Source organism: Ochotona princeps, chromosome 10, assembly GCF_030435755.1.
Source record: "Ochotona princeps isolate mOchPri1 chromosome 10, mOchPri1.hap1, whole genome shotgun sequence".
Taxonomy (NCBI): Eukaryota; Metazoa; Chordata; class Mammalia; order Lagomorpha; family Ochotonidae; genus Ochotona; species Ochotona princeps.
The window spans coordinates 15564475-15591947 of record NC_080841.1 but is presented as its reverse complement, the minus strand read 5'-3'; positions in this window follow the sequence as shown (position 1 = coordinate 15591947).

The window sequence follows — 27473 nt, the reverse complement described above, 5'->3', positions numbered from 1 at the left end:
GGTTCCTGGTTCCCAGCTTCGGATCAGCGCAGCACCGGCCATTGCGGCTCACTTGGGGAGTGAATCATCGAACGGAAGATCTCTGTGCATTGCAATAAGAACTTACTTTTTTCCACCACCCCACTGTCAGTAATTGGCTAACAGTGCCCTGGGCAAGCAGACCTAGTTTTAGTCTTAGAGTCACTCTTTGGCACTAACATAAAAACTAATCAGCATTATTTTTGAATGCATCATATAGATAATGGCCGGAGCTGCACTGATCCAAAGCCAGGAGCCCAGAGCCTCTACCAGGTCTCCCACACAGGTGCAGGGTCCCAAAGCTTTGGGCCATCCTCGACTGCTTTCCCAGGTCACAAGCAGGGAGCTAGATGAGAAGCGGGGCCGCTGGGATTAGAACTGGCATCCATGTGGGATCCCGGCATGTTCAAGGCGAGGCCTTTAGTCATTAGACTACTGTGACGGGTCCAAAGACACTCTTCACAGAATAAAAATGCAAGCCATAGACTGCTATAAATCACGTTTTGACAAAGGACTTGTATCTAGAATATATAAAGAACCCTCAAAACTCAAGAATAGGGGCTGGAACTGTGGTGTAATGGGTAAAGCCACCATCTGAAGTGCTGGCATTCCATATGGGTGCCAGTTCCAGTCCCAGCTGCTCCACTTCCAATCCAAGCTCTCTGTTAATGTGCCTGGGAAGGCAACATTAGATGGTCCAAGTGCTTGGGCCTCTGCTCCCACATGGTAAACCTGGAAGAAGCTCCTGGATTCTGGGCTCAGTTCAGGCTCCAGCTCTTGAGACCCTCTGGAGACTGAACCAGTGGATGAAAAATGTTCTCTGTCTCTCTTTCTGTGTGTAACTTTCACTTTTGAACAATAATCTTTTTTAAAAACTTAAAAATAAGAAAAGAAACAATGACCAGAAAAAAGAGAAAAATATAATGAGCACGTCATCAAAGCAGACATCAGGATAGCCCACAAGTTCAGGGAAAGATGCACAGCAGCATCAGTCCTCAGAGAAATGGCAAATTCAAATCAGTAAGAGACACCACCCCAAATATGCTAGAAGAGCACACGACAGCACCAAAGAGGTGCCGCAGCCCCTGGAACTCTCCTGCACTATTGGTTGGAGTCAAGTGGAAATGCATCTTAGAAAACTTGAATATGACTGTTTATAACAGCTCCATTCATTATCACCAAAAACTGGAATAAGTCAGAAGTTCTTTATCAAGAGAACGGATCAACAAACTGTGGTACTTCTGTGGAGTGGAATAATAATAGACAGGCAGTAAAAGGGAACCACTGCTTAACGTAACAACATAAAAAAATCCAAAAGGAGTTTTGCCAAGTGAAAGAAATTAGATCCACAAGGTTGCATATCACATGATTCTATCTACATGACATTCTGGAAAAGGCATAGCTTTGGGTTAGTGGCAGAGGGAAGGATGGACTAAAGAATAGGACAAAAGAATTTTTAGAGCAATGGGATGATTCTAGATCATCAACCTGTAAGTACAGATTCATAACTGTGTGCTTCACTGCATGCCACCCAACAGGCACACTACTGCGGGCAACTCTTAAAGAACTGACAGGTGTTGGGAAAACCAAAAATATAATACAAAGTAAGGAACACACCAAACAACATTACATGGATCATATCACTATCCTGAAAGAGAAGGGAGTAAATTGGGAAAGCAGTTTTGACCACATAAGATTCAAAGCAAAATCAATCAGTCAATCAATAGACCTATGCACAGACACTATATTCTGATTGGCAAATTTGCTTCTTATTGGGATATGAGTCAGCAATTCCAAAACTCTTTTGTGTGTGCCCACTAGGGCCGAAGACACAGAAAACATGGTAAAGTCCCATTAATGACGGTAGGTATGTCCCGCACAAACGCTGGATGAGCGAATACTGGGACATCGTTCCTGCAGGGCCCCCATCACCTCATTGAGCGAATACTGCAACATCTTTCCTGCAGAGCTCCTATGAGCCCCCGGTCACCTCATTTTCAATAACCAGTCGTTAGCAGCATTGTGTTTGATATCTACAGGTGCTTCATTAATAGTGAATGTATGGCCAACTTCACTAGAATCTGCACCTGAATGAGAATGACCTACTTCATATATTTTCTCTGTAAGGCACATCACACCCTTCCTGGGCCTAGGAGAACCAGACGGCATTTTAGCACTACACTTGGGGGTCGTTGTAAACAGCAAAATCACCAATAAAAATATGACAAACATGACACTAAACAGCCCACAAAACGAGCACTTGTTAACAGTACAGGAGCTGTAACAAGAAAGCAAAAGGGAGCTTCCCCTGAGGTTAGCTAGGAACAGGTGCACTGGGCAAGCCTAGTTTCTAGGTACTGCAGGCAAGTCAGTAAATGACCACCTAAGTGCTGTTAGTATTGACCTGGGGATGACAAATGAAGTGGGAGATTCTGCAAATACAGTAAGAATGCATGGCTAATGAGAATCTGTTGTGTGTTGTAGATAACAAGAGTAAGTAAATGAGTGACACAACTGTCCCCCTGAGGTCATGAAACCAAGCCTGCAGACAGTGCCTGGACCACAGCTATTGGATGCCACCAAGCCCCGCCTCCCAGCCACCCTCCCTGAGCTTAACTCACTGAAGCCAGGGAGAGACACAGGTGGCCCAGATTCGCAAAGTCATTTGCTCCTCCCTTAGATAACACGGGTAGCCAGAATTATCTCAAGGGATTTCAGTCAGGGCAGTTTAGGGCCCCATGCAATGGCCCAGTGGTGAAACCCTCAACTCTGCATGAACTGGGTGGGATCCCATGTGGGTGCTGATTTGTGTCCCGATTACTCCACTTCCCATTCAGCTTCCCTCTTGTGGCCTGGGAAAGTAAAAGAGGATGTCCCGAAGCCTTGGGACCCTGCACCTGTGTGGAAGACCTGGAAGACGCTATAGGCTCCTGGCCTTGGATTGGCTCAGCTCTGGCTGGGAAGTAAACCAGTGAACAGAAGATCTCACTGTTTCTCCTTCTCTCTGTAAGTATGCCCTTCCAATAAAAGTAAAATAAGTCTTTAGAAAAAGAAAGGAAGTAACTATCACTTGTGTGTAGCCCCCAGACCAACTGAAACCCACTTGGTCATCACACCAAGCAGCTGATGTTTAGCAGGCAGCTCATGCAGAGCGTCTTGGTGATACTTCAGGGCTGCACTGTTAGCTTCCTGTTCATGTCCTCGCCCACACTGCCTGGGTCCCTACAGTAAAACCACCTGCTCAGATTAGAACTGATTTGCACCATCACTGTGTGGATTCAGCACCAGGGACAGAGACCAAGCTTTGGTCAACAGTTGAGCTTGCCATGTGCACTCAGCTTTCACAGCAATGGAGCTGCAGGAGTCTTTAGTGAGGATATCTCCACCACTCCTGGTACACAGTGGAAGCCAGGTTGGGAAGGGAAGTGACATCTCCAGGCATGTTCTATCTCTAAGCTCTGTCTCCACTTCTTGGATTACAACATGCTGACTCAGTTCGCCTCTCCAGGATCTGAGGCCCTCAGGGCCAAGTTTTGTAGAGGTGGGAATGGGGAGGTCAGGTAGCTTGGGATCCAGGCCTCAGACCAATTGCTTCCTACACCACCAATCTGCCATACCACAAGAGTTTTGGACTCAGAGTCACACCTCCTCTCTTTCAGCTGCTCTCACTCTCCAGGTGAGCTCGCCCATTCTCATTACTTTAAGTACCATCTTTACACAAATGTGTGACTACAGTCCAGCCCTCTTTCCCTGAACTCCAGACTGCAATTTCCCACTGCCTTCCAGTAATTACCACCTGTTTATCCAAGGGCCATCTCGAACATAACATCTTTCAAATAGCACTGGGATTCTTTCCCTCCAGTTGCTCTTCCTCCAACCTACCCATCAAAGCCAATCGTAGCTCCCACTGATCAGGCTAAACCTGGCAGCATTGGGAGTCTGCATACAATACAGCAGCCAATCCTGTTACTCTAAGTACTTCTAACCATCTCTACTGTTGCCACCAAGGCCCTCCGACGACTGCACATTTCCACCCTGGCTCCACGCAGGCTGCACCAGCTGACTTTATAAAATATCCCATCCTGTCTTTCTTCCCGCCTACTGCCCCTGCCCCCTGTCCCCTACCGCCCCCCCGACCCCAGCCCCACCTCTTCCAGCCACACCCAAATACCTAGGCATGCTTTTTAGCTGGACCTGGACCCTTGCAGTTCCCTCTGCTAAGGAAGCCCTTTCCCCAAAAAGCTGGCTGGTTGTTTTTCAACACATTCCCCCTTGAACTTGAATAACCAGGAGGAAATCCGGTTGGAAATTGTGGCTTACTGGGGGCAGTCGGGGCTGGCGCCCAGCTCCACTCCTTATGAAGCGCTGCTCCCATGTCCCCACTCACAGGGCTTCCCTGACTCCCTCACAAAAAAGACGTTCATCTCTATCCCTCTAGAGCCTCTTCATTCTAGTTTCTATTCTTAACACTCATTGCCACCTGCTATGATATTTTTACTGTTTGTGAATTGTCTATCTCTTCCACTAGATTGGACACTCGTGTCTAATTTGTTCACTGTTATATTCCCTGTACCTAGAACACTGTCTGGCATGTAGTAGACACTGATTTTTTTTTAAGAAAAATTCATTTAAAAGAGCCAAAGAGATTTCCCATTCACCAAACTCATTGAAATGCCTGCAATAACCAGGGATAGACCAGGCCAAAGCCAGGAGTCTGTAATTCCATCTGAATCTTACTCATGAATAACAGGGAAACATGCTGCCTCCCAGGGTGTGCATTAGCAGGAAACTGGGTCAGAAGTGGAGTAGCTAGGATGGGGTATGGGGATGTGGGCATCCCAAGTGATAAGTCAGCCACTGTGCTGTAATCCCCAGGGCGGTAGATTTCTGTGTTACATTCATGAATATATGAACAAAGGATCTGCCTTGAGAACCAGAAGAACAGAAACTTCCTGTGTCTTGGGCCCCCTGGCAGGGGTCACGAGGAGGTGGCAACTAAGGAAGACAGTTCTGGATCCTGGATTTTCCCAGTTCCAGGGCCACCTCTTGGGCCTCTTTTTCCTCACCCCAAATGTATCTCAGTGTCCCCCTCCCCAGGCCTCCTACTAGTGACCCTGGAGGCACCCACCGCACTATTGGGGATATGAGTGCAACTGGCCAGTCTTCCCAACAGCCTCTAGGAGAAAGGGCCTGGCAACTTTTCACAAGGCCAAATAATAAACAGTTGCTTCGAGCTTGGCACCAGGTGCACACCCCCCACCACCACCCCATCCCTCCTCCCACCCTCACTGAGTCTGTGCGGCTCTGACACCTCAGTGGAGCCTCCTTTCCAGAAATCTCTGCTTTGTGCCCAGAGCCAACTTTCTCCCGCTGGCTCAGAAGCTCTCAGAGCATATCTGGAACCTTCTGATTTGCATCTCCAAAGAAATCAAATAAATCCCAGGACAGCACTGTTTATTTTTCCTTCTGTTTGCCCTGAGGCAGGTCTGTGGTGGTGGATCCTGGAATCCACAGCAGTTGGTAATCAAAGCAATGAGTGGGTCTGGGGAATTCAGACCCCAGAGGCCTCTACAAGAAATAAAAGTGTGTGGGGGAGGGTGCTCAACTCAATCTGAAAGAGGATGGGGAAGAAAGAAGAGACACAAAAACAGCAAAACCTACAGGGCTACTTTCCCTGATGCTGGGGAGAGAAGCCAAAGTGGAAATGGACTATGGGATTGAGGAATCCTGCACAGAGGCAGGGCAAGGTATAGGACACCCCCCAAAACTGGTTGAAGGTGTGGCTCTGGAGTAAGACAGGCACAGCCACCTGGGTGACAGAGAGCAGGCATTTGTTGCAAAGCACAGAGCAAGGGACCAGGCAGATACCACTGAGGTCCCCACTCCCTGACATAACCCCAAGTCTGGAGTGAGTAGGATGTGATCAGGCGCAGTGGGGGGCTCCGGTGGGTCCACGAGCCAAGTGGCCTTCCTTTGATTGGTCAGTGGCAGGATCCATCTTCCTTTGGAGTGGGAAAGGTGGGATCTAGTCTGTGAGGATTTGGGAATAGAGTTTGACTGAGGTCTGTGAGCCCTGCGAATCTCAGAATACAGGCTCACCTTGGGAAGTTGACTATTCAGGGCCCCTTCCCTCTGTGGCACTCTTAAAGCTTAGCAAGTTAATCCTTACAGAGAATCTGCCAGCTAAGGCAGAGATCCTGGGATCCGATAAGATAAAATAAATATCAAAGACATAAAGGGGAAGGTTCTGGGTTTCAGGCATGAAGGGAGGGCTCCCAGATGGAGAGTGAATTGGCTTCTGTCCTGTTCTCACATCTTCTGAAGGCTGCGACCCAGTAAGACAAAGTGGAGGATTCCCAAATGGCTCTGCTCCGCCACCACCCACATTGGGTGGCCACTTGGAGCCCAGAACGCACCTGCTGGGTAAGGTGTGAAAGCTCTCAAAGATGGCATGAGATGTCATGTGGAGAGGGTGTGGAGGTTAGACATGGCAGGAGATGGGGGGGTGGGAAGGGGTGCACATGGAAACACCTCCCCAGGGTGGGTCTCAGGACCACCCTGTGGCTGCTAGCAGGGTCCATAGTACAAAATTGGTCCTGTCCACCAGGAGGGAGCTTTGGTCTTGAGCCAGCAGTTAACCCTGGGAGGGAAGAGATTAGAGCTGTGGGGCTGGAGCACAGGATGGAGGCATCAGGGGACAAGGCTTAGCTCAACTTTCTCACCCAGAGCTCGAATTCTCCTGTCTTCCCATTGAGGGAAAAATGCAATCCCACAGTCCCTTTGGAGGCAGAATCTTTGTGCATCCCGACACCATTTGCAAATGTGGGGCCCCCAGGGTTAGCAACAGAGAATTGGCCTCACACCTTTTGCTGCCTGGATTACAAGCTCCTTGCTGCTGGAACCAGCTTTTTAAAATTTTATTAACATTTCTAATTTCTGGCAGTTGGCACATGCCAATTGGGTGCTCTGGACATGTCTAATGAATGGACTGATGGCTTCTGACACTCCCTCCTCCAGTGCTGGCAGGGATCAGCCTGTGCCCAGGGCTCTTACAGATCCCACATCTGTGATCTGTTGCCACTGTGACTCAGCAAAGGATGTGGGGGCTCTGGGGGCAGGTCGCCCTTCCTCCATGACTTCCCGCAGCAACATCACCTCACCTTGTGACCTTGGCGTGCACCAAGACAGCCGATTGCAAGGGCTTCTTTGGAAAGGAACAGATGCATCTCCTCCTTACCTCTCATCTGGACTCCAACACTGGAGCCTAATCGCTATGATTAGGGGAGAATGAGTCAACATTTATTCTTCTTTGTAAGGGGTGTATGCGTGTGTTTGAGAGAGAAAGAGTTGTGGTTATGGAGTATTTCTGCAAGTCAAGTATTAACTGAAGCGGAGAGTTTATGTTCAGCTAGTTTCCATGGTAACCCATCAGCTTTCTGTGCTCCTGGTTCTCCCTACCCCACTCCCTTCCAGGGACCCTTCCTTTCTGAATGTGGGAGTGGAGTAGGGGAGCCAAGCTTGATGAAAGAGAGACAGGGACCTCATTCCCAGCTCCCTGATGCTGCAGCTCATGAGTCCAGATGTGCTCAAAGCCCCTCATGACAGCTTCTGGATCCAAGGCCACCCCCTCCCCAGCTTGCTGTTCCACCCCCTACTGCACCCTGACAGCCAGGCTCGTGCTGAGGCACAGCTGTGCCCAGGGACTTAATTACACACTTGGGATTCTGCGCAATCCAAGACCAGGTATTAGCTTTTAAAATAGAAGGATGGCAAAGGGTTAGAAGGGGGCAGGAGCTGGGGCGAGGCAGAGGCTAGAGAAGGACAGGGATGGAAACAAGAGAATGACAAGTTTTCAACCTTTGGCCATTTGGAGCAAAAACTGCTCCTCCAAGAGAAGCAGGAGGAGACAGAGGTCAGGCGAGCAGGATCCAGGATTAGAACCAATGTTGGCTAAGTGGGAACAGTCTCTATTTGATGGCACAGAAATGTAAGCTCATGATGCCTCTTCATCACCCAGTGACACCTGTTAAAAAGGTTCTACCCTCCTACCCAAGTTCAAATACAGCCAGTCACCTTTCTTAGGCAAGAGGACCCAGCGAATGAGTCAAGGACTTGGGTTCTTGGACCTGGACAGCCGCGTGCCAGGCACTGCTCCAGCCCCGAGGCTTGTGTTATCTGACTTGTATCACCCCCTACAGATACCCTTTGGTAGGTGATGCTGAGAGCCATCGGCTTACAGAGATGGCAATGGAGATGCAGAAAGGTGAAGGGACTGGCTCAAGGTCACACTGCAAACAAGTAGCAGTACTGGGATTCAAAGATGGCAGAGTCCGTGTTGGTCACCTCTGGAGGACTTAAGAGAACATCTCGTTCAATCTTCATACAGAGGAACATAAAAACACAGCTCCTGACGCATCCAAGGACATGCAGCTGGAGAGCAGCATGCCACAGGTAAATGTCTGAAGGGAGTTAAAACACGGCCACCCCTGCCCCTTCTGGGAAGGCACACCAGGGCGGAGGGCTCACCTCCAATCCCAGCTGCCACCTTGCTGCCTGCCGGGTGCTCCCCACAGCAGTCCAAGTCTCACCTCCTCACATAAAGAGGAGAGTTTGTGCCCAGCAGCCCTGCCAGAGTGACAGCACCACCCACCCCCCTGTCATCTCGGCCTGCTCAGCCTGTCAGCCACCTCCCAGCTCCCAGCTGTCTGTCAGCAGCTGCTGGGATATAAATAGGCAGCCGTTGGCAGGAGCATCCCAGCACAGAGGGGCGGGAGGTGGAGGACAGCGCAAGCGGTGGTGACAGGCAGGGAAGAAACCCCGGAGTCCTCCTTTGGGTCGGTGCTGCACAGCGTGTCTCATAAGGATTAGCTGAAGCTCAGACCAGGAGAGGGAAGTGGGGGCTGAGCAAGAAGCCATCCAGGAGTCAGCTCGGCCACTGGGCCAAGACTTGTGATGGCTGCCCACTCCACCACTCCAGCCCTCCACACCACCGCCTGATTTCCAGAGGACTCCTCTTCCCAAAGGGCATATGGGGTGTACTGATGACCGTTTGGGAGAGGAGAGGCCCCTGGAGCTGGCCTAAGCACAGGGAAGGGCAGAAATGAGGACACAAAAGCAGGGGCAAGCTTTGTGGCTCAGCAAGTTAGGCCATCCTTGGGCGTCAGCATCACTTCCCGCACATCCAATTCTTTTTTTTCTTTTAAGATTTATTTGATTTGTTTGAATGGTAGAATGACAAACAGAAAGAGGGAGAGACACAGAGCTACTCCATCCACTGGTTCATGCCTTCGTATGTCCAACAATAATAGCCTGGTTGGGCCAGGCCCAAACCAGGAATCAGGAGCTTCTTCTGGGTCTCCCATGTGGATGCAAGAGCCAAAGCATTTGGGTCATCTGGCGCTTTTCCCAAGCCATTAGCAGGAGCTGGATAGGAAGTAGAACAGCCAGGACTTGAACCAACACCCATGTGGGATGCTGGCACTGCAGGTGATGGTTTAATATCAGTCCTCCTGCCCTTCCACTTCCAATCTAGCTTCCTGTCGATGCGGCCTGGGTCCTGGGAGTCAACAGGAAACAACATATTAAGTACCACCCATGTGGGCCACAGAGATGGAGTTCCAGGCTTTTGGCCTCAGCCTGGGCCTAGCCCTGCCTATTGTGGACACCTAGAGAGTGAACCAGCAGTTAGGAGCTCGCTCTTCCTCTCTGTTGCTCTGCCTTTCAAGTAGATGAAAATAAATAATTAAACATTAAAAAAAAAAGAAAGAAAGAAAGAAAGAAGCAGAAGGAAAGTTTTGGCAGAACCGGAAAGACAAGAGAGCAATTTCCAACTCAGTTAACATTTATCAAACCTTTACCAGATGTTGGGTGCTTGCCTCACTTCCAGCCTGGCTAATCCCAGGGGTGGGCCTTATCTCTGTCTCACAGATAAAGCGCGCTGAGCAGCGATATAAGAAGCACGAAAAGGCAGGGCTGGAAGAAGCTTTTGGAGAGTACCAGTTCAGTCCCCATATTCCACTGAGGAGACACAAAGAAAATGACGCACCCAGCAGCATCCGGCAGGGCAGGCAACAGAAGACAGTGGCGGGGTTGTGCTGTCCTGGCACAGACTCGCCAACTAACAGGGGACCTGTGGGAACTGCAGAAGAGAATGCAGGCCGCAACTTGTTCTCACCTCACTGGCCAAGCAGTGGCCAGCCCTGGATGGCTTTAGATGAGCATCTCATTAGCAAGGACATGGAGTGGCAGTGGGAAAAGTCCGCTGGCAGAGGGATTACATGTATAATACCATCTCAAGACACAGAGATGGGGGTCATTGCTTAATCAGGTTCTGAAGGAACTCGTTCACTGGCCCTGACTGATGCCCAAGTACTTGGGTCTCTGACATCCCTGTGGGAGATCCAGATGGAGACTTTGTCTCCTGACTTCAGCCTGGTCCAGTCCTGGCCATTGTAGCCATCCGGGGAGTGAACCAACAGATGGAAAAAGATCTCTTTCTCTCACTCTTCCTCTGTCTCTATCACTCTGCTTTTCAAGTAAATAAAATAAATTTGAAGGGAAGGAAGGAAGGATGGAAGGGAGAGAGAGAAAGAAAAGAAAAGAAAGAAGGGAAGGAAGGTTGCCCAGCACGATAGCCTAGTAGCTATAGTTCTTGCCTTGCATGTGCCGGGATCCCATCTGGGCACTGGTTCTAATCCCAGCGGCCTCACTTCCCAACCAGTTCCCTGTCTGTGGCCTGGGAAAGCAGTTGAGGACGGCTCAAAGTCTTGGGACCCTACACCCACATGGGAGACCTAGAAGAAGTTCCTGGCTCCTGGCTTCAGATTGGCTTGGCTCTGACTGTTGCGGCCACTTGGGGTGTGAATCAACAGACAGAATATCTCTTCTCTGTCTCTCCTTCTCTCTGTATATCTGACTTTGCAATAAAAATAAAATAAATCTTTAAAAAAGAAAGAAAGGAAGGAAGGGAAGGAAGATTAGTGCTGGTCTTCCTGTCCAACTGGGCAGAGGCTGCATTCAGTTGCGAGGCAGGGGATCTGCAGCCTTCTGGTGCCCTAACCTGAAGAAATTCATCACGCTGGATCTCTTGCCATACATTTCATATTTCATCGGCGTCTCTGACACAGATGGTTGTTGGTGCAATCTCAGGTCCTTGGGTGTCTGTTTCGGCACCACGGACTAAAAGAAAAAATAAGGAAGGAGGAGAGAGGCTGGGAACGTGGGTGGGAAGTGTCAGTATGCTTTTAAATCTATCTATGCATATATGAAATACATGTTTACCTTATATAAATAAAATTGTTTCGATTTGGGAAACAATTTTACCTGTACTGCACATATACAGACCTTTTTATCTTGTCAATATTCCCTAAACGATGAAGCATAACAACTATATATGTTTATGTTGCATTAGATATGGTAAGTTATATGGAGATGGTTTGAAGTTTAGGTGTCCGTGGAGGCTAAATACAAATGTTCCTCCCCTTGATCTAAGGAATTTGAGCATGCGAGGGCTGGGCTCTTGAGGTGGAGGTTCTTGGAATCAATCCCCCTCAGATGCCAGATGCCACAGGGAACTCTAACAGGAGCTACAAATGTGAGGCTAAGGAAGGAGGTCATGTTCTGTGTGACATGTCCTTACCTTCCCTGAAGGCCTCTTGATACCAGATGGCCAGAGTTCCCTGGAAGGGCTGGGAGGAGGGGGCAGTGACAGGGAGAAGGCACCCCGTGCCCCTCCCGGCCACACCTTTTACCTGCCCACAGCTCCCGAGCACCTTGGCCTCTGCAGAAGCTGTCCCCGCAGTCTAGAAAGCCCTTTTTCACCCTGTCCAGATGATAGTGATACCCTTCGGGACCGGGCTTGGGATCTGTGCTCTGGAAACACTGTAGGCTGACCATCCAACTGCCTGGCCTACTTCCTCAAGGCACAGGGCACGCACAGATCCTGCTGCCAGCCTGTGAATCCTGCAGGGGAGATATCAGCAGGTGAGATGCTGATGCAGATATCCACAGCAGGAGGCAGGGGCAGGTGAAGAGTTTATAGAGGTAACCACACTTGCAATGTAGGTGAAGCCCAGAGCCTTAAATCCCTCAGAGTTTCACCAACTCCCTCGAAGGACTTCACCCTCTCATCCACTCGGGAGACACACCTGCCCAAAGAGGCACCCAAATCGATCTGGCAGGGGAACCCAATTCCTGCCATCTAGGGAGCTGCAGTCCTGCAGGGGTGACACATCTCCTGGCCCCAGGGCATACACCAGAATCATGAATAAAAATCAATGTGTTAGTCACAACACTGCCTCCTGCTATTCAACAGTTTTTTATGCCCATGGTGGGAAAGGTGGTTCCTGAAAGCCCAACTCTGAATCGTCCTACGGTTCCCCTCACATCCTAGAACCCAATCTCCGAGACGGCTCTGCCTGACCCTGTGCCGACCCAGTGGGATCTGGTGCAGGAGGGGAGGGTCTACACGGCACAGAGTTCCGGTATGGGGAGCAAGGGAAGCCAGCTGTGCTGAGAAGGCCAGGCATCCAAAAGCCCTTCCCCAGGCTGTTCAGAAAGTTTGGATGCCCAAGGCCAGCGCAGATCACCAACACTGGGCAGGTGCCACAGCAGCAAGAGCACAGCCCTACTCCAGAGGGCGCTCACGTGTTGGGAGGGACCTAGGATTCTGAGTTTGGATGGAGTTAAATGGGCTGGGCCGGCTGGGTTGGGTGAATGTTGACCAGGATCTGGAAAGAAGAGAAGGACAGATCTTCAGGGCAGAGGCAAGGGAGTCCTTACAGGTCACCAGGAGTGTGATGAGGTGTGGTGGGCACTCTGCCCTCCCCAAACCTAGCACCTCTCTGCCCGGGAGTCTGCAGAACTCTGCAGCCCTCCTCCCTGCAGAAGGAGACCTGAGGGTGTTGACATCCCACTGGGATCAGGAACAAAGATGGGGGTGAGGTGGGGAGGAAGGGGAACGTGAGAAAGACAGATGGATGGACAGACAGAAGGTGTGAAAGGAGCAGAGCATGAGGTGGGAGAGGAGATGGGGCAGCCCTCCCTGTTGTCATGGCAACGCAGACACATCCACCTCTGCCTTCAACACCAGTGTGGAGGAGCTTGCTCCTAAACCAAAGCCACCAGGACAAAAACGAGCGGGAACAGTGGAACCCCAGCATGGGGGGTCACCGCCAAACAGCCTCCTCTGTCCTGGCTGGGCAGTGCACTGGGGCCCAGGACACCTGCCAGGGGCAGGAAGCCAACTTCTTTTGGAAGCCACCTCCCCCTTGCAGCCCACAGTGGAAAACCTCCTTGCCAAGTGCTTTCCTGCACAGGAAGGGCTGAGGGAAGGCAGGGGTCTCCCGAACAGTGAGCATCCAGCATGGCACAGCCCTGCTCACACATATTTCAAGAATCCGCAGGAGTCTTGCAAGGTGTAGCCCAGCTCCATTCTCCCTGGGATGGGTGTGTTGGGTTGTGGACCACCCCAGGGAGGCAGGGTCCCCTCGACTGGAGCTGGGAGAACCCATGTCTAACAGGAGAAAGCCAACTCCCTCATCTCCCAGCTCATCCCTCCCTGCCTGTCCTTTTCCTCCTCCTTCTCCTCCCCCTCCCTTCCCACTGGTTGCCTTGGCCGCTCTCTTCTCTCCGCTACCTCTCTTCTTTCTATTTCAATCAATACCAGAGCCAGAGGAGTAGGCAGAAAAATACCACTCTGAGGAGAGCAGGGAGGAATGCACTCTCCTGAAGTCTTTGCTTCCTGCCAGGGTGGGGCCAGGCCAAGGTCAGCACCATGGCTAAAGGTCCCCACACCCCACCAAACACCACCCCTGCGTGGCCTGCAGCCCTGTATACCACTCTACAGCCAGCTGTGAGTCCAGACCGGCCCAGAAACAGGGAGCTTTCCTAAGTTTGGAAATCTTAAACCACCTTGGAAGTTTGGTCAAAGGCGAAGTTGAATCATTAACCCAACTCCACAATGAATAGTGATGTGACCAGGAGCATGACAGGTGGGGTAAGGGAATGAGTGAGAAGTAGAACTGCCTTGAGAAAGTCAGCTCGAGACTTTGGCCTTGTACCTGCACATCTATTTCTTTCCATGTCACACACCTACCACCCCATAGGGCCCCAGGTACCCCCTCCCTGGGTATCCCCTGCCCTCCCCAACCCCAGGGGCATATAGGTGGGCCAGGCATGCCTCCTTTCCTTACTCCTCCCCTAGCAGAACCCCAGACCTGGCAGAGGGAACAGCACAGCATTGCTCACCAGGCTCCCCTTGTGTGGGCAGGATGCACACACAATGACTTAACACAGTGAGTGAAAACACACAAACATTTGCACAGTGGCAGCCAGCTGTAGGCGCTCCCCGCAGCCTCATTGAGGCGGAGGCACAGTGGGCCTGCTGAGTCAAGGCAGCTGTGTCCCATGTCCCGGAAGCTGGCTCTGAGAGGAGATGTACTTGCTGGGCCTTCATCCTGAGGCTTCAGGCGTCAGTGGGGGGTGTGTGAGGCTCCATAGGGTCCGCAGCAGGAGGGTGAAGTGGCAGGGGCCCCCAAACTCCCTAGATTGTCCCCACCCAGGAGTGGGACAGGTTTTATGCCAGACACTTGCTAGGGTTGGAGAACCATCCTAGGTTGGCTCCAGGAACCCCTCTGCCTTAGCCTGACTGGCCCGCTGAGGGACGGAAGGGAAGGGACAAACTGGGCCACAGCACCAGGATACTGTGCCTAGGGTCCCAGAGGATCCCTGACAGCTAGGCCTGCCCGCCTTCTCTCACAGCTCTTTCTCCTTTCCCAGCTCTTTCTCCTCTCCCTCTCCTCCCTCCTCTAACCCACAAGCTCATTGGAGTCCTTTGGTGATTGATTTAAATCAAATTCAAAAAAAAAAAAAGAAGAAGAAGAAGCAGAAGAAGCCAATCCCACCCCAACCTGTATCCCTACCTTGGTTTATTCTCTCTGGGCTCCAGTTTCCTGCTCTGTCATTTCAACTGCAGTGAAAAGATACAAACAGGTCAACTCTGCAGAGTCCCCAGAGTTCTTCCTGATTCCTGGTGCTGCAGCAATGACTGGGGAAATCTCCCACTCACTGTGGGTCCTGGGAGAGTCCCTGCCCTCCTATCCCAGCCACTGTCTGCACACCTGGGCACTTGGAGCTCCTTTCCCTGTCCTGCACAGCTTCCTCACTAGCCGCTAGCAGACACCTAATTTATAAGCTGTTTTTGGTTTTTTTAGCTGTTGTCAAACAGCTACAAACCAAGGAGATAAAAGGGGTGAAGGGGTGCGTGCCTCGCATCCAGCACTGCATCCCACCACCCCAACCTGACTGAGGGTCTGAAGAGAATGGCGAGCCCTAGCGACAGCCAAGAGCACCCTTTGCGGACTGAAAGTATGGGAGCTACAGGCCTCGAGGGGGACCACAACAGCTATTGGTGTGCAATATGGAGGGGAAACTCCCAACCCACCTCCCTCCCCCAGAGAACCCAAGACGACCTCCAGCTCCAGTTCCCGCCTCAAGCCCAGGGGACATCTGGCAGGGATAGCATCATCACCCTGGGGCTGCACCCTGCCACCCCACCCTGGATGTGGGGGGGCACAGCCAGCATTACTCTATCTACTCACTCACCCCTGTGGGCTGGTTCTACAGTGTGGGCATCTGCTGGCCAGAGGGCAAGGGTATGTGAGTCATCTTCTAGAACACAATCCTGAAAGCTGCCTTGGCATGCCCTTCTGGATACTTCTGGGTCAGGCAGAGTGGGCAAGAACTGGGCAAGTACACAAGGAAGTGATCTGAGTGGTTGTAGCACAGAATGGATTCAGGTGGGGGCAGGGTACAAGCACGTGAAGGGGACAGCAGGTAGGCACGAGGATGCTGAGGGCCAAGAGCAGGAGCTGGGAGCTCCCCCCTCCCTGCCACCTTATGTCACCCCGGATCCTGGGGGTGCAGGGAGCTGACTATCTCTGCTTCCATGGTGGCCTTCAACACAAGGTGTGTTTGGTGGGAGCCCCTGGTCTCCCACACAGTGAGAGATGTCCATTGCTCATTCAGGAGGAGAGCAGGAGGGCTTTTCAGAGTGAGCAGGGATGTGTCACGGGGCTGGGGAGGAGTGAGGAGGATGGGAAAAAGCAAGAGGAGGGAGAGGTCCCACTGTGGGCGGGGCTCCAGGCAGCCACGGCAGGACATTCCCTGTTACTCAGCCTGCTGGCTGGAACTTGGCACTGATAGCCAACCACAGCCAAGCTCTGGGTCAAGACCACTCTCTCTCTGTAGTCCCCCTTCCCCCGCCCCTAAGCCACAGCTCACCTAGACCCACTCCTGGAGCCTGATCTCAGAGCTGCCAGGCCAACTGAGTGATCCTCTGGCTCATTCACCAAATGCCCAGATAGCCAGGGGGCTGGGCCAGGTCGCAGCCAGGAGCCCAGCTCCATCTGGGTCTCCCGGGTAGGTGGCAGGGACCTGAGCACTTGAGCCATCACCTGCTGTTGACTGGGAAGCTGGGATTGGCAACAGAGGCAAGATGTGAGCCTGGGAGATCCACTGTTGCCAGCAGGTATCTTAACTGCTATGCCCAATGCTCCCAACAAGCTGCTCACTCCAGCCCAGTGCTGCTGCCCGACTTAATACAGCCTCCACCTGATACCCACTCAACAGGCAGTGAGCGCCCACTCTAGGCCAGGAGTGAGGAGGCAGGAGTAGCTTGACTGGCACTTAGTCCCTGTGTGTGAGCAACACTCTTACAGTTGGGTACAAATTCATGACAAGAGGCTGGTGTTGTAGCACAGAGGTTGAAGCTACTATCTATGGTCCTGGTAGCCCATATGGGTGCTTATCCCAGCCAAAGCTGCTCCACTTATAATCTAACTCCTTGTTCATGCACCTGGGAAAGCAGGAGAGGATGGATGGCCCAAGTGCCTGAACCCTTGTACCCATGTTGGAGAAGCTCCTGGCTCCTGGCTCCTGGCTTTAGGGAACCAGCAGATGAAACATCTCTATTTCTCCCTGCCTCCCCCCACCCCATAACTGTTTTTCAAATAAAAATAAAATAAATATTTTAAAAAGCCTGGCGCAATGGCTCAGTGGCTCAGTGGCTAAATCCTTGCCTTGTATGCCCTGGGATCCCATATAGGCTCCAGTAGTATTCCAGCTGTTTCACTTACTATCCAGCTGCCTGCTTGTGGCCTGGGAAAGCAGTGGAGGATGGCCCAAAGCCTTGGGATCCTGCATCTGCAGGGAGACCCAGAAGAAGCTCCTAGCTCCTTGCTTTGGATTGGCTCAGCTCCAGCTATTGTGACCACCTGCAGAGTGAATCATCAAATGGAAGATCTTTGTCTCTCCTTCTCTCTGTAAACTTGCTTTTCCAATAAAATGAATAAATCTTTAAAATAAAAGAAGAAGGAGGAGAAGAAGAGGAAAAAGAAGGAGAAAATGAGTCAGCATCTCTGTGTGTCAGGGTTCCAGGATTACCTTGTCACTTGGAGACTCTGACCTGGGCACTTTTCATTTGCAAAACAAAACAACAACAAAAGAAAGAGAAATCAGGTGGCTTGCCCCAGGTCACCCAGCAAGACGCACACTGTGTGTCCCCCAAGGTGGTTCTACCTGTGAACCCCTGGGGGCAAAACCTGAGTCCCAGCCTGTCAACACCTGCTGAGTTCCTAGGGTTCACAAAGCAGAGTAGGTCAAACCCTTGCTCTCTGGCAACTTAGAGCTGGGGAGAAAGGGTGGTCGGAGATGGATATCTGCAGCTGACCACCCATGTCCATGCCGGGGATGTCCCATGTGGTTCCAAGTCAAGAGGAACTGCAGAGAGTTGAAGTAAGCAAGGAAGGCTTCTTAGAGGAGGCAGGAACTCCAAATAGATCTTGGAGGGGGAAAACGTTATAGAAAAATGGGGAGATATGGCCAGATACTCCAGAAGGTAGACATGAGAAAAGATCCAGAGACAGGAGTAGTTTCCCTAAGGGCAGGGGTTATAGAGGTCCATGTTTTCACGTCATTCCCTCGTCCACCTCAAGGTCCTACCAACTATGGCGATGAAGAAATGAACAAGAATGCAGCTCTCAACTCAAGCCTACAAGGTAATGTGACACTAGGAAGGTAAACAGACAATCTGCTGTATCCACAGATCTCGCAGCTGAGGATTTAAGCAACTGCAGATTGAAAATATTTGGGGGATAAATGCATCCCTACCAAACATTTCTCAGGAATTTTCTTGTCAGCATTCCTTGACGATACACTACAACAACTCCTGCGGTTAGAGTAGGTGTTACATGTGGAGGTGATTTGAAGTACACAGGAGGATGTACCCAAGCTAACTGCAGATACGACACCAGTTTACAATGAGGCGCTTGTGCACCTGTGGGTTTTGGTATCTGCAGGGACCCTGGAACCAATCTCTGCGGATATGAAGCGCTAACTGTTTAAGGTGCTAGGGCACCCGGAAGAGGGCCCTTTCATTTCCCCTTGTAGGGTCAGACCAAGTTTTCTGAGATGACTGGAGCTACGCCACAAGCTGAGGGACACATATAAGAGATGACTGAGAACCACTCATTCCCCCATCGTCGTGATCAGCATTGTCGAGATAACTTACAGTTATGGGGACTTCGCTAAGCACTGGGGACCGGATTAGGCACTTTACATAATTCTCTCCTAATACTCATGACAAGCCTGTGACAAGGATGCTATTCATTTCCCGTCACTGAGAGATGAATAAGTCAGGAGTGTTGACGAGACTAGCCCCAAGTCAGGGGGCCGGGAGGTGGTCTCCCCTAGGAGGGAATGGCAGAGCAGCCCCTCCCCAGCTAAAAAACAAAGACCCTTCCTTGTTCAGAAGCTTTTCCTGCCCCAGTAATACCTCAAGGAAAACTGGACAGTGGGAAGAAAGAGAAGGCGGGGGGGGGGTCTGAGGTCTGTGTTCTTGCCACGGGTGAAGCCCCACAGCCTGTGGCCACCAGGCTCTACCACTCAGCAAATGGGCAGTCAGTGTATGAATCTGGTTCTTGAACAGAGAGGGCTGGAACACACCTGCCCTACCCCCAACACCGGGGGCCACAGGGACTGCCCTTGGCCGTAGCAGGGTGTATTCTGCCACATGCATCTGGTCCTTTGGTAGGGAGACAGATAAAGGGGTATAACGCACTCCTGGCTGGTTGTCTGCCTTCCTGGGAACCTCCTTCCTGCCTCACCCAAGGACAGGAGTAAAAGACGGAGGTGTGTCTGGAGAAGCAGTGATGGGCCAGGAAACAGCTTGCGCCTCTCTTTTTAAAAAATAAAACAAAAACAGGGCCTGGCAGCATGGCCTAGCAGCTAAAGTCCTCGCCTTGAACGAGCCGATTTCCCATATGGGCGTCAGTTCAAATCCCAGCAGCCCCCACTTCCCATCCAGCTCCCTGTTTGTGGCCTGGGAAAGCAGTGGAGGATGGCCCAAAGCCTTGGGACCCTGCACCTGCGTGGGAGACCAGGGGGAGCTCCTGGCTCCTGGCTTTCGGTCAGTGCAGCACTGGCCGTTGTGGTCACTTGGAGAGTGAATTATCGAATGGAACATCTTTCTCTCTGTCTCTCCTCCTCTCTGTATATCTGACTTTGCAATAAAAATAAATAAATAAAACAAAAACAGACTTACATATTAATTCAAAAGGCAAAATGACAGGGGTTGGGAGAGGAGAAACAAAGATCTTCCAACTGCTAATTCATCCCCAAATGACCTCAATGGCTAGGGCTAGGCCAGGGTGAAGCCAGGAGCCAGTAACTCCATCTGGTTCTCCCACATGAGTGGCAGGGGTCACCTCAGGCCATCCTCCACGGCCTTCCCAGGTGCATTAGCAGGGAGCTGGATTGGAAGCAGAGCAAGCAGCACTCAAATCAGTGCTCCCATATGGGATGCCAACATTGCCAAGGGTGGCTCACCTGGTGTATCACAGTGCTTGCCTCATGTTTTTCTCTTACAGAGACTTAAGTGGATGGGCAAGAGCTGAGCCTGTGGGGTGTTCACACAGAGAGAAGGGGAAGAGGGACTGCACTAATCAAGTCTTACATTGACTCTTCCAGGTGACCCAAGGCAGGGAGCATGGTGTACCCTATGCCAACTATAGGGTTTATCTTGGGATCAGTATAAGCAGCCATGCCCCCAGATAAAACAGCAGCAGAAAGCAAGGCCCCTGGTTACTGAATTCCCTAACTTGCAGGTGAAGTGGATTGGTCTTAGAACAGGCAAATAAAGGAAACAAGGTTAGAGTCCTACCTCAGAGGCTGGCTAACCCACTTAGAAAGCAGTACTTCAAGAGAAGGAACGGGCTAGAAACGAACAGAGCTCCCAAATGAGATGATGATGATTCAGGGAAAGTAGATTCACTATAGGATAAGAAAAGAACTAAAGTATTTTAACTGTATGCCTAATATTTGACAGTGCTAGGATTATCCGGCCATTACAAAAGCATTGTGAACATCATACCATAAGGGCGGACCAGGGGTTGACAAAGGTAAAACAAAAGCTGGTATTTCTTTTCAGAATAAAAGTGTGTTTTTTTAAAGTTGGAAATGATTATAGATTCCAAAAAAGTCAAACAATCATTGAAGGAGGGTATACGACCCCTCCACCCAGCTGGCCCCATGACAAGCCATATTACACAGATAGCACAATACATGACAGAGCCAGGCGATGGGACATGGGTGTGGTCCCACAGTTAAGACACCAAGGAATGGGGACTAGGCTCAGCTTTCACCAAATGCAGTGACGAGAGACAGCAGTGATGGCCCAAGTAACCAGGCCCACAGAAGCGACCCTGACTGAGTTCCTGATTTCCACATTGCATTTGGAGAGTGAACCCCTGGATGGGAACTAGCTTATTCACTCTCTTTCCCTATATTCAAAGACATAAAATGAAACAAAAACTGGGTACACACATAGTGCAACCCACAGACCCCACTTCACCTTTCTATGTACCTGCCAGGAATGAGAGTGCTCGATGCTGTTCCGTGTCTCATCTATGAAGTCACACGATTACCGCTATGCACAAGATATAGTGCTGTTCCAGGCACCAGGGTCCCTCATGTCATCCTGTTGTAGTCACACCGGACTCCTCCTCTCCAAGCCCAGGCTTTGGCTGATCTGTCCTCCCTCTGTATAATCTTGTCATTTTGAGAATGTCATATGAATGGAATCATGCATTCGTGACCTTTGAAATCAGCTTTTTTTCGCTCAACAAAATGCTCTTGAGATCTCTCCAGGTTGTCGCGTGTATCAATAGTTCATTCTCTTTGTCATCGCGCAGCATATGGTGGCCTGGATGCATGACAGCAGTCTCGTCGCTCACTCAATGGATGGATGACATTTGCATTGTCTCCAGCTGGGGCCACTACAAATAAAAATGCTCTGAACGCTCACACGACAGGGTTTGGCATGAGTATGTTTTCATGTCTTCAGGACCAATGTGTAGGACAGTGACTGCTGGCCCATATTGTAAAAACGGGCTTGGTTGTTAACAGAGTACAGCTGGGGCCAGCGCAGTGGCACACAGGCTAATCTTCAGCTCTGTGGTGCCAGCATCCCATATGGGCGTCAGTTTGTATCCCAGATGCTCTACTTCTGAACCAGCTCTCTGTGGCCTGTGAAAGCAGTGGAGGATCGCCCAAAGCCTTGGGTCCCTGAACTCACATGGGAGACCCAGAAGAAGCTCCTGGATCCAAGCTTAGGATAGGCTCCATTGGAGGAGTAAACCAGCAGGTGGAAGACCTTCTCCATCTCTCGTCTCTGTAAAATCTGCCTTTCAAATAAATTCAGGGCAGGTGGCCGAAAACCATGCGACTTTGTCCCAAAGCTAAACAGCTTCCAGAAACCCCTAAAATGTTCTTAAACTTCAGTCTGTGGAAAAGGAGCAAGATCAGCTTCTTCTCTTTGTCCTTAAGGAAAAAAAACAGACATTCTAGACAATTTCCCCACGATGAAAGAGGAAGAAGCGCTGAAGTAGCAAAGGAAATAAATTAACGCCATCTCAGCTAAAATCACATACAATTAAAACCTGGATCTGAATGTACTTTGCCGAAGAGAGCAGCTTGCAAATGACATGCATTAGTCATTCACCCCAGGCACGCCCCACCCTATGTATGGGGCACAAAGCTTGCAGCTCTCCGGCTCATTGCTCCGCAGCTGTGGGGAAGTGAGGCCTCCAGGTGAGCCAGGTGGGGAGAGATTTCTCTCCAGATCCATCTTATCTCCTGAGGAGGACCTGCCCGAGGGAGCAGCAGGAGTCTGGGAGCTGGGATTGGACTGGCAGTGTTGGACAACATCCCAAACCCTGGATCCTCCACCCAGGGATCCTGGGCTGCCAGGAGGCTGCTCAGCCCTTAGGGAAAGAGGATCACCCTGCTTTGGGGCTGCAAGTCTCTATCAGCTTAGGGAGACAAGAGTTGCTTCTCTTGGTCTCCCCACTTTGGTTTTTGCTCTTTCAACCTTCTGCTTTTCTAGAAAAGAAAGAACTCCAGCACAGAGTTTGGATTAAGGTGTGTAAAGAGAAGAAGGCAGAGAAGGTCCCTTGAAACTAGAGGTCCCTGGGAGCAAGGTGGTGGGAGATGACAGGCGGCTGTCATCTCCCACGCAGCTGAGGGAGGAAGGGATGTGGTTCGTGGCAAGGACGAGCAGCAAGGGGAACACCAAAGCACGGGCTTTCTAACAGTCAAGCTTGTAATCCTCTGACAAGTGGCTCCTGGGACTCGTAGTCTCTTGTCCATGAGTGGCACGAGAGTTGAGAGAGGGAAAACAAGTGGGGGAGAAAAGCCCAAACCAGTGAACATGGAGTCAGATAATATTGGATGGAGTTTGGTCTGGTTTCTTCCTCCCAGGGATCCAGCCGCGGTGATCCTCCCTGGATGGAGCCAGATGGCACAGTGAATTTGGGTCCTGGTTCCTGAGTCGCTTGGCCTGAAGGCCAGCTCCTGGGGACAGAAACCAGACCATGCTGACTGCTGCCTACAGAGCCATTCCAGCTGTAGTGGACACCCACTGGCATCCCTTCCTTCCACTCTGCCCTTTGCAAGGCCCACTGGTGGGATCGGTCCTAGGCTGCCCTGGAACCAGGCCGGGATGGTTTCAGGAGCCAAAAGGCAAGCAGGTGCTCATTCTCAGGTGCTACCAGTAGATCCAGGGTCTGCTGCTCCACTCCCTGACCTGGGCAGGTGTGTGGACAGGAAGAAAGTAGCAGCCTTTGGGAGGCCGCACAGTCCCAGAGGTCATCTGGTTTTTATCCATATATTTCTCCTAAACTTGAGGAAGTGGGATGAGGGACATAGTAGGATCTAGTTAACAATGCTCTCTGATCCCTGGGAAAACTCAGGTGCCCCTGCCCTGAGCACTCCTGGATGGGGCTACATGGGCTGATGCGGCTTTCTGGGAAAATGGCAACAGTGGAGAGAATTTCTTGGGCAGAGTTTCACAGGTAGCTGATTCACTTGGGGGACACCCAAAGAAAGTGAATTGCTTAAGGTGTGAAGGCTCACAAGCAAATGCAAAGTGACAACAACCAAGCCTGTTCCTGGAGGAGGGAAACGCAGTGATAGGAGCTCAAGGGAGATGGGGGGCAACCTTGTAGCACACCTGCAATGTAGTGTCCCAAATCACAGTGCCAGCTCAAGTCCCAGCTGCTCCACTTCTGATCCAGCTCCCTGCTTATGTGCTTGGGAAAGCAGAAGATGGCCAAAGTCCTTGAGCCCCTGCAAGCCTGTGGGAGACCCAAATGGAATTCCTATCTCTTGACTTCATCCCAGCTCTAGCCATCATGCGAACCAACAGATAGACAATCTATCTCTCTGTCCTTCTTCCTCTGTCACTCTGCCTCTCAAATAAATAAATCTTTGGGCCCGGCGGCGTGGCCTAGCAGCTAAAGTCCTTGCCTTGAAAGCCCCGGGATCCCATATGGGCGCCGGTTCTAATCCCAGAAGCTCCACTTCCCATCCAGCTCCCTGCTTGTGGCCTGGGAAAGCAGTCAAGGAGCCCAAAGCCTTGGGACCCTGCACCCGCGTGGGAGACCTGGAAGAGGTTCCTGGTTCGCAACTTCGGATCGGCGCAGCACCGGCCCGTTGTGGCTCACTTGGGGAGTGAAGCATCGGACGGAAGATCTTCCTCTCTGTCTCTCCTCCTCTCTGTATATCTGACTGTAATAAAATAAATAAGTCTTTAAAAAAAAATAAATCTTTCTAAAATACTGTGTGTGTACCCCAACTCAGCCTGCCCCCTTGGGTGGGTCCCAGACACCTGCATCTTAGCCAGTTCCCCAAGTAGTTCTTCTGCACACAGTTCCAGAAACACCAGTGTAGACAACAAAAACAGAACCAGCCACTAACTGCCAGTAAAGACCTTAAGATGATCCTTAGTGGTCCCTCTAAGCTCCAAGATCCTTGCTGGAATTAATTCAAATATTGGAAGTGAGACTATAAAGACTTCCTTCTCTGAGAGAAAGTGTGGAGGAAAATACAAGGGTCAGAGGCAATGCAAGGAGAGAAGGACAGGATTTGGGACACAGAGTTCCAGTTTCGGAAACGAACTACTCTGAGCTGAATAGCATCTGATTGGAACAGAAAACAATCAGCAGATGAAACACAAAGTAAAAAGGCCAGATCCGGGTAAACAGTTTATTCTTTGCATATGGGGCACCCAGCTTGTGCCTTCCATCAGGCTTTAGAAATCAATAACAAAGGTGGGAAGGTGACCCCTGGAGACACCGTGCGGGCACAGTGACGCACACTGTGCAGGATGTCTCCAAATCGGAGCAGAAGCATGATGGGGAGAGGCTTCCCATGCTCAGTGGGTTTTTAAGGCCTTGCTGCAGCCCCTGGGGGTGTCTACCCACAGTCTCTAGACCCAAGAGGTCAGGGGAGGTGTGTGCTGAGCCTGCAGGTGACAGTGGTGTCAGCCACCTGATCTCTCTGGAAACCTAATCCTTCTCTCTCCTCCAGAACACCTTTCTGGGTCATCACTCCCAGCAGTACCCCCAACATCAGGCATTGAGAGCCTCTCAAATATCTGCAAATACATGGCAGGCAGCCCTGTGGAGCTGGCCGGGTGTCCCCCACAAAGCTGCTTCCAAATCCAGGCCTCTTTGAGACCCCGTTTGCCCGCATGCATTCTGGGTGCACTGGGGGAAAGGGGTCTCTCCAGGACATCCCTGCCTTTCCCTCCTCCAAGCTGCATTTTGTGCCAAGTTGAGCAGGATGGGATTCCGCTACCCTGTTGGCCAGCTTAAGTGTTTTAGACACTTAGATCCAATCTAGGACACAGAAAGTGCCAGTGTGTCATTTGTGGTTGGTAAATATGGTCTTTACAGTATGCTTATTGCCCATAAAAAGCCAGGCACCAAAACCTCAGTGAGGAATATAATTTCTATTATCACATTTTTTTCTAGTGGAAAAAAACCAGAATCATCCCACATCATTTTTACCTGCAGTGACTTTTCCAGGAATATAACCTAGATGAATTGAGGACTTTCTGCAGCCCCATGCGGTTCTACCATCTGCGGTGTCTCCCACCTGCCTCATTCTCTCTCTTCCAAGGGAATCTCTAATTCTCAGGGACTCCCAAGGACATGTGTCAGGGGGGTCTTCCGCTTTGGGGAGGCCCCTGACGAAAAAAAACACATGAAATTAGAAAAAGAAGGTTTGTTCCTAGGGTGACACTTACTTGGACTGGGGAAGGAAATCCTAATAATTAATTCACCTGAATCTTAGAAATCCCGGTCCCTTTCTCCTGCCAGCTCCTCATTCAGTTTCTTAGAAACACTTGAAGAAAAAACCATCTCCTGTTGTAGGTCGCTTTTGGCTCACAGCTCTGGAAGCAGCAAAACCCAAGAGCGCCAAGCCAGCATTGCTCAGCTCCTGGGGAGGGCTGCAGGCTGCTCCAGCACTAGGCAGAAAGCAGGAGGGCAGGCAGCCCGTGCAGGAGACTGAGCACCCTGGCTATTCAGCCCATCCCCAAGTGAAAGGTGTGACTCACGAAGGCTCCACCCCCTCACCACCAAACACCTCCAACTCCAGCTGCCAAGAGAGCGGCAGGTCAGAGTGTGTTTCCAACGAGACAGCCATTATCAACCCATAGCCCTTTCTGTTCACACACTGGCCTGCCCTGGCCCCCTAAAACACTCCAGAACACTAGGCTCTCACACCCAGCCCTCTCTCTGCCACCCTACATGTAAGGAGGTATGAACGTTGTCAGCTTCATCATACGGAGGCCATATGTTTTCGTTTTCACGTTGACCTGTGGCCCAGGGGACAGAGCTCCTCTTGGTGAGCCCAGGCAGGGAGAGATCAGAGACCCTAGAATCTCTCGGGCCAGTGTGCTTCAAGCAAGTTACTAAGATCAGAATTGCCCAAAATGGGACTGGAGGCCAGAGTTGGGGAGCATGCATTTGCACACACCTTCCAGACAGTTATTGGGTCTGAAGATCATTGCTCTAGCATCACACTCCCTGCCCTATCTCCTTGGTGGGATGGGCAGCAGCTGCATCTACTGATTGGACAGCTCATCCCCAACCTTCTTCCCTGACCGGCTCAAGCTCCAGGGGCCGCCTTCCTTCTGCAGCCAGGGCCGACCCCAGTGCAGTGTGGAAGGGCCAAGGATCATTTCCGAAAGCATGTAATACCTTCCTCCCCCTCCTGCCACTCCTGAGATCATGGGGGTCAAGGCTCCAAGACAAGAAACTATGCTTGACTAAACCCAGAGATTAAATTTAGAGGATGGAAGGTCCTTAACAGGGCCATTCAGTCCTCCAGGTAATTACCCGAGAGCCTCCCAAGGGCTGTGGATGGTGTCCCAGGCGTTCCCAAGCAAGCATCTGGCTCAGAACCGCACCTCAGGAGCTGGATGGACAGAGGGGATGGGACGCTGAGCCACGCATGCCAGACATGCCAGATGCATTGCTCAGCCTGACCCACTTGTGCAGCCTGTCGCCCCTCACGATAGCCCAGTGAGTGCAGATGAATACCCTTGGGGCAGTCTTCACCCCACAGAAACACAACACAGGACTGGCTTTGTGCTTGGCCTCTGCCAACCAATGCCTCTGAGTTTAGGCTGCACCTGCCAGCAACGTCAGCGTGGGCCTTGCTTTCCTAGCAGTGGTGGAGTTTGCAATGAGATGAAGTACATGCATGCTTAGTGTCATGCAATGCATGTAGTAGGTGCCCAATCAGGGTTAGCTACTATGGATGTAACATGTTCACACAGCCAACAGAACACAGAAAAGTGCAGTACTCTCTTGAAACAACACAGGAAAAGTGGATCTGCTGAGTTTCAAACCCAGATCTCTCGTGCTGTAACACATGATGTCAGCTCAGGAGGACTCCTTCCCACGCTCTTCCCACAGCTACATGGCTTCTCTGGGCTCCCCCAGTGGGTCCTATAGCATCTGCTACTAAGGGACCAGCTACTCAACTCTGCTCTGACTCCGTTCACTCCCTCATGAACAATCTGTGAGCTGCAACTGTAAGGTGCCAGT